This window comes from Mustela lutreola, chromosome 1, assembly GCF_030435805.1.
Source record: "Mustela lutreola isolate mMusLut2 chromosome 1, mMusLut2.pri, whole genome shotgun sequence".
Lineage (NCBI taxonomy): Eukaryota > Metazoa > Chordata > Mammalia > Carnivora > Mustelidae > Mustela > Mustela lutreola.
The window spans coordinates 147087395-147098297 of NC_081290.1; positions in this window are offsets into that span (position 1 = coordinate 147087395).

The following is a 10903-nucleotide window of genomic DNA, read 5'->3' on the forward strand; positions in this document are numbered from 1 at the left end:
ACATTAACATGACAAAATCGTTACATTAGCATTCTATGGCCCTGACTAGAATAGTTACATTAGGAAATACAGGACAAGCCAGAAGCTTTGTGTCCTTCCACAAATCACGTCAATTCCCCGGGTCACTTGAGGTATAACATAAAAGGTTTGAATTAAATAATCCCTTAGATTTCTTCCAGCTTGAGAATGATACGTCTTTTTAACGTCTTACTTTAGTCATAAAGGTAGAAGAATGAGCGACTCTGAAAACATCTTGAGATGACATGGATATGGCACATAATTATGGAATGGCATATAAATATCGCCAGCACTGACACCATCCTGAATCACTACTGTCTTCGGAGCCAGCCTTAGAAACGTTTTTGCAGATATCCACTGAATCCTTAGAAAGGAAGGACCAACAGGAGAACAGACCTCACTATGCCAGTCCCGCCTCTCCGACCTTAGTCCCATAGACAAGTGGGCATTTTCTTCTTGTTCGGTCTCTGAAAATGGCACATGTGCCTTTGGTGACTCATGAACAACTCCCTTTTTCATGCCTTGGTCGTGAATATCCGTTGAAATTGACTAGTGTGGTTACACAGACCTTGGCAATTCTAGCATCCTTCTTGTAGTGAGTATTTTAATATTTACCTAGACAATTTTTTTTTTTTGATGCCTACAGATTTCTGGAATACTGGGACAATGTGTGTAAGAAAAGAGAAAAATTCTCAGTTGACTTCAAACTCTAATTTACTTAAAAATGGGAAATGAATGGGCATCTCTGGACATTTAGTAAACTTGGTGACTTTTGCTCCATTCTCTAAGATACAGGGCACTTTCTTCCATTAAAAAAAAAAAAAGGATGATTTAGTGCTCCTTTTCTACCTAATTATCCTCTCTTCCGTTCTTCCTGTTAAACAACAGTATAGACAAAAAAGACTTTAAAACCAGTCACTATCTGGATGCTTATTATTTGCCAAATAATATACCTAAGAGAGTCTGGTGATGCAACAAAGTATCAGCCACACCCCTCCTCTCAAGAAGCCAATGTTTTACTTGGGTGAGGTAGTAAGATGTAGAATAAAGAGCTCTGAACTCAGACAGCAAATTAGTTTTGTGACCTTAGAGAAGTTAGTTAATATCGGTGAGCTTCATTTTTCCCTCTGGAAAATGGGGAGGCTGTTTATTAGATTCTTTGCAAGAATGTCGTCAAGACTAGATGTGTAGCGTAGGCATGCACACAGCAGTGAATGCAAGCTATTATCAGAAAGGAGACATGGCCAGGCTACCAGGGTTTAGAGCACAGAGGGATATTTCAACTACAAGCAAGGAAAGATGGTTGATATGAGGGGTGAGGTAGGGTTTGCGGGGGAGGGTAATAGAAGATTCAAAGTGTCAGGTAAAGCTTAAAGAAAGCCACGGAAGTGGAAGGGTCACGTGATGTTTAGGGTGATTATCCAGAAATAAAATAAGGCATACCGGACATAAGGGTGATGGCGACAGGGCTGTTGATGGGAGGGAATGGAAGTAAAAGGAAGAATCCGTAGGATTTGGAGACTGTTAGGTAGCCAAAGAGGTTATAAAAAAAAAAAATGGTATTTAGAAAGCCTGAGTGAATAATTTAACCTACATCCAAAAGAGGGATGTCGGTGGTGCTCAGTTTTAGATATGCCGACAATGCCCTCAGCACTCATTTATTCCTTCAGCCAGCCTCTAAGTAAATGCCTGCCAAGTGCAGGCCATGTGCTCAGGGCTGGGGATATGAAGATGAGTAACACAGAGTGTCTGCCTCTCCAGGGCTGACAATGGAGATGAATGCATCAGCAGAGAATCATAAAACAATGGGATAAATGATTAGGAGAGAGAGGATTAGGCGTATTATTATGGCAGTATAGAAAATGAGTATCGGGGGTTCAGAATTTCCTTCTCCCTTTCAAAAAACCCAAACATTCACATCTTGGAATTGGCTGCCAAAAATCCATCTCAAAGCTCAGTGTTGAAATAATTCTGGGGATTTCTACATCTGTAATGGTCTTGTAGCATCTTTGTAGGATCCGACACATGTGCAATCTTTTTTTTTTTTTTTTTAATTTTATTTATTTATTTGTCAGAGAGAGAGCACAAGCAGGCAGAGTGACAGGCAGAGGTTGAGAGAGAAGCAGGCTCCCTGCTGGACAAGGAGCCCGATGTGGGACTCGATCCCAGGACCCTGGGGTCATGACCTGAGCCGAAGGCAGCGGCTTAACCGACTGAGCCACCCAGGCATCCCCAACCATGTGCACTCTTTATCCTCAGGGGCACTAGGACTCTCTTCCATATCAGCCTAGCTCTAAATCCCTGGAGGGTCAAAATCATCGTGAAATTGCTTGCCTCCCACGCATAGCACAATACCATGCTGATCGTAAGTCATCTGCTAAATAATTTAGTGTATCTTTTATTTTAATCATCCTTCTTCCGATTTTTCTAGGGAAGTAGGAATAATTCCCAGTTACTGAGCTTTTACTGTGTGTCAGGGACACATCTAACATTTGTGTGACTGCCTCTCAATGACCCTATAGGATATGTGTTAATACCCTTCCCATTTTACCCATGGGGAAACTGAGGCATAGAAAGATTTTTTTTTTTTTTTAATAACCTGCCTGAGGTGACACTGCTTGTACGTGGAGGAGTTGAGTTGTACACCACTGAGGGGGTGCCTGGAGCCTGTACTCCTAGCCCCTTATTACACCTGCCATCAGATGTTCAAGAAACGCAAAGCATATGGAGGGAGTGGCTTGTGCTGGTTCTGGAGAGCAAATGAAGGATGGGGGCAAAGACTTCAGGTTCCTATTTCTGGCACCAGGGTTTGGGAGGCCAGCTGGGGTAAGTAAGAAACCCAGTTAGAACTCCTCCCAGAAGACCTCGCATTCTAACCCTGCAAACCTACCATATGAGGCAAACCATCTTCAAGACATGCAAGAAAAATCCACTGTGGCAGATCTGGACTTCATGGGTCCACCATATTGAATTCCACCAGGTATTCCTCCCTCCTTCCAGCTACAGAATACTTTCTGCAATTAAGGAATGTTTAAAAATCCTAAGGATGGGGTGCCTGGGTGGCTTAGTCGGCTAAGCATTCAGCTCTTGGTTTCACCTCAGGTTGTGATCTCAGGGTCCTGGGATGGAGCCCAGCACAGGACCCCCTGTTTAGCTCTCACTGTGTGTGTGCTCGTGTGTGTGTGCGTGTGTGCATGTGCCCTCTCACTCACTCTTGCTCTAAGATAAATTAATTAATTAAAAAAATCTTTGTATGCTGTGAAGTGTGTAAACTTGGCGATTCACAGACCTGCACCCCTGGGGCTAATAATACATTATATGTTTATTTAAAAAATTAAAAATTAAAAATAAAATAAAAATTTAAAAAAATTTTAAAAACTTTTTAAAAATTCTAAGGATATATTTTTCCCCTTTCCCTCTCACTTTTAAAAATAAAGAACATTAAAAAAAGAAAAATGAAGAGCATAACATTCTGAGTACCTAAATGCTGTGCTCCATTTTGTCACTCCCCACAATGCCTTTTCCTCTCCCGTCGCAGAAGCAGTCACAATGAACAGAGCTGACTCACCCTTATAGAAGCCACCCAAAACTCATATCATTTCTGCATCAAAAAGAAACAAACCATTTGGTTAGCCCAACTACCCCCTCCCCTTATCGATGGAGATACCAAAATCTTTGAATGTGAAAGCCTTCATCAAAATTTTTATTTTTTTCTTTGACTTTTTAGAAATTTTTAAGGCAGCTATAAAGACCAAACTCCAAAAATGAGTCTCTGGTTCACTTTTATAGACCAGGTCTGCAGAACAAATTCCTTGTTTTGCTTTATAACCCTCAAGTCCAGAGCTGGGTCTGCGCCACCCCCTCCATACCACCTGTAGTTCTGTCACATTCTGTTACCACAGCTCTTTGTTCTACTAAACAGACACCTAAAATTGACAGGCCTCATTCACTGGCCTCCTGGTAAACAGCCACATAAGTCAGCCTCTAGGCCATTCAGTGCTACACCCCAACTTACTACCAGAGATCTGAGCCGGCACTCGTGAGATCAATTTGCCCAGAGTCATACTGAGTTATTGAGGTCCTCTGCACATGCCTCTAACATGTGAGGGTGGCCCCCGCCTTCGTGAGTTTGAGGCACTTCAGAGATATGTACTCTTGCCTCCAACCATAGGGCAGTCTAGGAAAGCAGGAGAGAGAAATAGCAGACTTCCCAATTCCCAGACCAGAGCTTCATTCCCCCTTCACATAAAAAATGCTGGGGTGTCTGGGTGGCTCAGTGGGTTAAGCCTCTGCCTTCAGCTCAGGTCATGATCTCAAGGTCCTGGGATTGAGCCCCACATTGGGCTCTCTGCTCAGCAGGGCGCCTGCTTCCCCCTCTCTCTCTCTGCCTGCCTCCCTGCCTACTTGTGATCTCTCTCTCTTTGTCAAATAAATGAATAAAATCTTAAAAAAGAGAGAGAGAGAAGAAAAAATGCTACGGTGAAGTGAGCAAAATCCACATGGCAACAACAGCACCCTTAAGTTTAAGGGGGGGGGGGTCTGGGGGGCTCAGTGGGTGAAGCGTCCGACTCTCCATTTCAGCTTAGGTCATGACCTCAGGGTTGGGAGATTAAGCCCAGTGTTGGGCTCTGCACTGGGTGTGGAACCTGCTTGAGTCTCTCCCCTTCCCTCTGACCCTCCCCAATAGCTTGTGCTCTATCTCTGAAAAAAAATTTTTAACTAAAAGAAAAAAATTAATGAAAGGTCTACTGTAGGCTGAGCCACTCACACCACTTAAACTCCATTGTGTCACTCAATGTCAGGCCACTCACACCACTTAAACTCCATTGTGTCACTCAACGTCAGGCCACTGTATTTGCCTACCTCACGATTTGGAGGAACAGCTATATTTTTGTTAACATCACTGGTATTCCTGCCACAAAAGCATCTGTATTTCCCTCCCAAAGCCAGATTCACACATGTATTACTGAGGGACCTAGAATTAAGCAGAAAATATTAATTATTTGAACACAGTTTTTTTTTTTTTAAGATTTTATTTACTTATTTGACAGAGAGAGACACACAATAAGAGAGGGAACACAAGCAGGGGGAGCACGAGAGGGAGAAGCAGGCTTCCCGCTGAGCAGGGAGCCTGATGCGGGGCTGAATCCCAGGACCCTGGAATCATGACCCAAGCCAAAGGCAGATGCTTAACGACTGAGCCACCCAGGCGCCCTTGAACACAGTTTAAAGTTAAACAAAATTCAAATATGGCAGTCTCTTAATGTGTTTTTCTTTTCTATGTCATGTGTATAGAAATAACACAATTTGAAATATACAAGATACAGAACAGTCCCGTGTAGGATTTACTCTTTGTAGCCCAATTCTTTAAAATTACATATACTTTATAATATAAACACATCACTTTAAAAAGCTTTTATCACAATTGTTACTATTTTACTTCTACGGATCTTTGAATGTTTTAGACCCACTCAAAATGGATGATAGGCTCAGTCCCTGAGCTTCCTAGCTACTAAGTGAAAAAGGGAACTATAATCAGTTGCCAGCTTCTTCTTATCTTTATAGACCATCGGGAGAAAAAATGGCCTAAAATCACACAAGAACAAGAAGAAGAATTGTAAACCGGCTGAACGACTTCCCCTAAAGTACACTCATTGTCCCCTCTGTTCTGTCACCTGCTTTGGGGTCTCCCGTGGTTCCTTGTCTCTGGGCCTATGGAAGGAAGGTGTAGCAAGCATGCAACTGTGGCCTGCGGCTGACCAGCCACTGGGAGGAGCAGGTAGATGAGTGCATGACAAAATAATGATGAAAAACGATCTTGACAGGCTAGAGCAATGAGCTGAATCTAACAAGATGAAATTAAACAAGGACAAATGTTAAGTGCTTTTCTTAGGTCAGAAAAAAACCCATGGCATCAACCCAAGATGAACAAGATATGGCTCGCCAGCAGGCATTAAAAAACAAAACAAAACAAAAACAAACAAAAAACACTTTAGAGCTGTAAGCTGCAAACATCACTAAAAAATTTAATCCACCACAAAAATAATTTCAGTGCTATTTGGTCTCCTGAACAAGGAATGTAATCAGTGTGTTAAATGCTGAGATTTTATTCCACATTTGCAATTAAATCCTGGGCACCCTGTCTTACTTTCATGGAAGATGAGTCTAACCCCAGCATTAAAAACAAGTTTTGAAACAGCAAAGTAGTCATCAGTGAGCTCCTGCACCAAACACAGCTATTTTCATGGCTTGCATGTCATTTTTTTCTTGCTGCGTGCTCAGTCTAACATGAGTATACAGGAGAAAATGAAATAAAACAGAATAAACATACACAAAGTGGAGTGCGTTTGGAAGAAAGTGACCAGAGCATTTGTAGACTCTGGACCCTGCAGAGTGGCTCTGCAGATACCGTGCTTAACTCGAGGGGAGACATTCCTGATAGCTGTCTTCAGATAGCTGAAAGGTTATAAGAGGAGAGGAGCCTTGTCCAAGGTCAATTTAAGGGCTACAAAGAAGAATAGCATTTGTAAAATCTTCAGAGTTTTTAAAGGCCCTTCCCTTAAAAAAAAAAAAAAAAAAGATTTTGCCATCACATTGGGTTTGAAAAGTATTATTGCTTTGGTATTAGTAATATTTCCATCTTTATAGATTAGGATATTTGGGATTAAAAATATAAAATGATTTGAGCAAGATCATGTGGCCAGTATGTGGCAGGGCTGAGACACAGCCAAGGCTTTCAAGCCACAGTGAGACACACTTAAATTCGATACTACATGGAAAAAAAATCTTCCTATGAGTCATATCTGTAAAAAATACAAATCTCTCTATTTCCCCATAGATAGTGTATATTAATGAGGTAATGAGAGAAAGGTATTTAAGAATTGGCCATAGCAGTGACTTTCCAATATTTGACCACACTCTATAGTAGAAAATAAATTTTATCTCGCCACCAAGGGTACCCACAACCAAGAATAAAATGGAAACAAAAACTAACACAATAATGCTAATAATTACCACAAGTGGTGCATTTTGATTTTTTTTTTTATTTTACTTTTTTAAAATGCTGACCTTTATCCACTAAATTGATTCCATCTTCCAGGCTATATTGTATAAACTAGAGACAGGGAACTGGAGATTTAGTGGGGCTGCTTTGGTGTGCTAGGAAAGCAAGAATTCTTTCCAACAAGATTCAGTAATTCTGGGGGGTGCCTGGGTGGCTCAGTCATTAAGTGCCTGCCTTTGGCTTAGGTCATGATCCCAGAGTCCTGGGATCAAGCCCCACATCGGGCTCCCCACTCTGCTGGAAGCCTGCTTCTCCCTCTCCCACTTCCCCTGCTTGTGTTCCCTCTCTGGCTGTCTCTCTCTGTCAAATCAATACATAAAATCTTAACAAAAACCAAAAAAAAAAAAAAAAGATTCAGGGGCGCCTGGGTGGCTCAGTGGGTTAAAGCCTCTGCTTTCGGCTTAGGTAATGATCTCAGGGTCCTAGGATCGAGCCCCGCATCGGGCTCTCCACTCGGCAGGGAGCCTGCTTCCTCCTCTGTCTCTGCCTGCCTCTCTGCCTACTTGGGATCTCTGTCTGTCAAATAAGTAAATAAAATCTTAAAAAAAAAAAAAAGATTCAATAATTCTGGATCTCTCTAAACTTAAACCCCTCCCAAACCCTAAATTGAAGTGCTTTTTGTTTCCAGTTTATTGCTTTTACTCTTACTCCAGCTTCTTGGGCTTTTTCACTCCTGATTCTATTTCTAGTATTATCCATCCCTGATAAAAATATATTTACATCCCTGATAAAAATATACTTACATCCTCTAAAAAATCTTTTATTCCTTTACCTGAGTAATGGATGAAAATATTAAACCATATAGAAGCAAGCACAGACTGTAACATATTTTAAGTATAGTTGTTCCACACATGTGTTTATGTACATCTAAATCCTTTTCATTTTGAGGAATCAGGTACACATCCTCTGATCCCAGGAACCACTGTTCTATTTTTGTCTACAAGGCTGAGAAGTGTTCAATGTGTTAAGATTAAGGTCATTACTAGGACATGGCATGATAGGTTCTGAGCATCGGTAAGATGATACATGCTGATTGCTTTCCATCACACCTGGCACATGGAAACTGCTAAGTCATCATGAGCCCAGGTGACATTGGTAGTGACTGTGATGATGTCACAACTACATTCCTATAGTTGAGTAGTTTAGAAACTCTTGTCGATTAAATACTGTGATCTTGGGGTGTCTGGGTGGCTCAGTGGGTTAAAGCCTCTGACTTCGGCTCAGGTCATGATCCCAGGGTCTTGGGATCCAGCCTTGCATCAGGCTCTGCTCAGCGAGGAGCCTGCTTCCCCCTCTCTCTGCCTGCCTTTCTGCCTACTTGTGATCTCTGTCAAATAAATAAATAAATCTTTAAAAAACAAACAAATGAATAAATAAATACTGTGATCTTGACATGCCTTCTTGTTCAAGTGAACCCATCCTGCCTTGTAAAGAATCTTTTTTTCTAAGCCTTTAAAATTTTTTTTTTTAGGTTTTCAAGGTTTTCACATCTTCTACTGTCTATTACTGCCCTAGCCTTTTTTTTCTGTTTATGAAACCCAAACTCTTGCTCATCTCTCCTGTTCTTGAATCTCACAGGCTCCCACTGGCATTTCTGCTGTGTCACCTGCAAGCTGTTTTGTGCGGTGGCATGTTTTCATTGTCACTGGAGACTTGAGTTGACTTAAGAGAAGTTACAGTCTTCGGTGTTTGTGTGGATCCTGTTTCTCTCCCAGAAATGTTTTCAGTTTGGCAATGACTCCTTTTAAAGAATAAAGAAATGAAATAAGACCGGAAGCGCCTGACTTTCCAGCCACCTGTTAACGCCAGTCTCCTCTTGGCAAGGGGACCGTCCCTTGGTTGTTGGCTGTATTCTGAAAAGCCTCCCTTCATTTGGGGTTTCAGGCTTCTTGACCTATTCAGGTGGTGGCTTACAGTCTCCGGAGCCATACTGGTGGTCCTAAATCCCGCCCCTGCCACCTCCTAGACAGGTGACATTGAGCAAGTTCCTTTTTAGGCTTCGGTTTCCTCATTTGTAGAGGGAATGCGGTCTTTCTCATGGGGGTAGTTGTGAAAATTAAAGGAGTTGTAAAGAACTTAGGACAGTGGTCAACACAAACCAAGCCTTGAACACCTGTTAGCTCTTCCCTATCTTTACGTGGAACACTCTGAAAGCCAATCCGATTTTTTCTCCTCGGAGTCTGTAAACAGAGGTTAAAGAGGTTCCTAAACTTCCAGAGTGTCTTCCCACAGGTGATGTTTTCTATGGATGACTTCTTTTTTTTTTAAGATTTTATTTGAGAGAGAGAGAGAGCGAGCATGAGGTGGGGAGAGGCAGAGACAGAGGGAGAAGCAACTCCCTGTTGAGCAGGGCTCCTGCTGTCAGACTCGATCCCGGGACCCCAAGATTATGACCAGAGCAGAAGGCAGTTGCTTAACCGACTGAGCCACCCAGGCGCCCCTTCTCTGAACTTCTTGGCGTCTGCTTTCATAAAGACCAGGTCTGACTCCAGTCCATGTTTATTTTATTGCCTCGTACACATACCAAGGTGACAAAGACACTTCTGCCCCAGTTTCTCATCACTGCCCTGTTGGCGAGCATTTCCTCCTTATCAGCCCTCCTTGGTATTTCTCCTGATTTCTAAGCAAGGAAACCCTCAGTCAGGCAAGCCAAAAATGTGTCAGAGGGTCTCCTTGTAGCAGGAAGAACTTCCAGCAGATGTTAGAAAATTAAGGTCCCCCTTCCCGGTGTAACTTGCCTCCTTGCACGGGTTTTCAAACTTTCAAGTAATAATAATGGGCCTGACACAGAGGATGAGAGTATTTCCATCTGGAAGCAAAAAAGCTTGCCAAAGACAGAGGTAAATTATTTAAGGGCATCAGGATTGTGTTTCTCTGGAGTTAATTTTCAGCAGCAAGACGACAACAATGTACCACGTGCCTTCAGGCATTGGAGATAAAAAGCCAAAACATAGCCCTACTACCCTCAGGGAGCTTCTAGTCCTACAGTGGTTCTCCAATTGACCTGGGCTCCAGTTTCCAATTTAAACTTGAGTAATGTTTCTCTCACTACGCAAGGCAGATGGGAACTTCTTCCTTGATGTTTTGTTAAATCACCTGGGTCAGGGATGTTCGTCCACCAGCCCTCCCAGGAGTGTCTTGGTACGAGTCCTTCCATGAATTTCAACAGGAACTTTAACACACCCCCTTCACCTGCACACAGAAGGTTTGAGGAAGGGTCAGCTTCTTAGAATAATAAAGAAATTGACACAAACTGAGAATAAGGGCACCCTTGAGAGAAATAATGCCTGTATAATTTGGGAGGGCTGGTGTCAGGAACTGGAACTGTGGAGTCTGAAAGCTCGCCTCTCCCGTACAACAGAGGAGGAAGACAATGTATTGTTTTTGGTAAATTTCATTCGTTAAAGGAAAATGAATGACCATAATAAAAGTAAGCATATTAAAGTCTGTAGTGGTTTTTAATAAAAAGAATGGTCTTTAAATTCTCTGTGTGAGAGCTTGATTATTTAACCTGGTTTTCCTTTTCGTTAAAACAATACTTTCCTTGAACAGGAGAAACAGTTTCATCCGGGGAAACAGTTCTAACCTGGGGATGGAGGGTGGGTGTCTATTCTCTTTCAACCTCTATTTTAATATATCTTAAAATAGGTATTTCTCTTTTCTTCTGAAACGTAAACACAAGACGACATGTTGATCAAAGCCCACCGTATCTCTTGTCATCCTGGACTAGGTCCTCACAGTTCTCAAAGGGATCAGTTTCAATTAAAAAAATTATTTTAAAAAGTTTCTATACTAAACTGAAAAATGATAAAAACAGCAAAA